General features: G+C 57.6%; 1 protein-coding gene across 1 annotated transcript in view; it reads right to left on the reverse strand.

Moving 5' to 3' along the window:
- Positions 1–839, reverse strand: part of RBPMS (RNA binding protein with multiple splicing) — a 12,083-nt gene that overhangs the window by 4,887 nt on the left and 6,357 nt on the right. The window lies entirely within an intron of this gene.

The following is an 839-nucleotide window of genomic DNA, read 5'->3' on the forward strand; positions in this document are numbered from 1 at the left end:
TCTGGCTGACCTCTACCTGTGAAACAACAACAACAACAGGTATTTTTGCATCTGCAGCCCTTGTGTCAACAACCTGATGCCCGTGGCTGCTGGTTCCCTCTGCTGGGACCATCCAGGCTGGGCTGGAAGCCCCTCACCAGGTCCCTCTGGGGACACACACACACATTCCCACCCCCACCCCCAGCTTTCTGCCTGTCTTTGAAGCTCAGAGAGTGTTGGGACACCCACCCCAAGGCCTCCCAGTGCTGCACCATCTCCCCAAGGATCCCTCTGGGCAAGGGATCTTCACCCCAAGAGCTTCATGCCCAGGAAATTCAACGGAAAGGAAGCAGATTTATCCTTCCCTTCGGGGGGGAAATATTCCCTTCCACACAGGTCCCCCTGAAATGCAGCTGCTCTCCCAGGACTCAGCTCCTGGAGGAGGAGCTGAGCATCCCTGCCTGGTCCCCCCCCCATCTCCATCACCCCTCCAGCCTCCCTGGCATCTCGACTTCCTACCTTCTTTTCTCCACAGGGAGAAGCACCCGAGGGGTCAGAGGCAGCTCTGGGGAAGATCCCACCCCCTAAATCTGCCCCTTCCCTGAAATCCAACCCCCCTTTCCCAACCCCTGCAGATCCTTGAGTCCCAAACCCCCCCCTGGGCAGGGAGATGGGGGAGATAAAAGAGCCTGGAGGGGAGAGAGAGAGGAAAAAAAAAACCCTCCAAAATCCAGCCCTGCAGAGGGAAAAAAAGGCTCCTCCTTTTGCTTGGAAAGTTCAAACGCAGGTCGGCCAAGTTCTCAGCCATCAAATCCTAGAGAGGGAGGTGGGATCCCAAGGACCCCCCCGCCCAGGTTTCC

The sequence above is a fragment of the Chaetura pelagica genome, unplaced genomic scaffold (assembly GCF_000747805.2).
Source record: "Chaetura pelagica isolate M959 unplaced genomic scaffold, ChaPel_1.0 scaffold1366, whole genome shotgun sequence".
Classification (NCBI taxonomy): Eukaryota; Metazoa; Chordata; class Aves; order Apodiformes; family Apodidae; genus Chaetura; species Chaetura pelagica.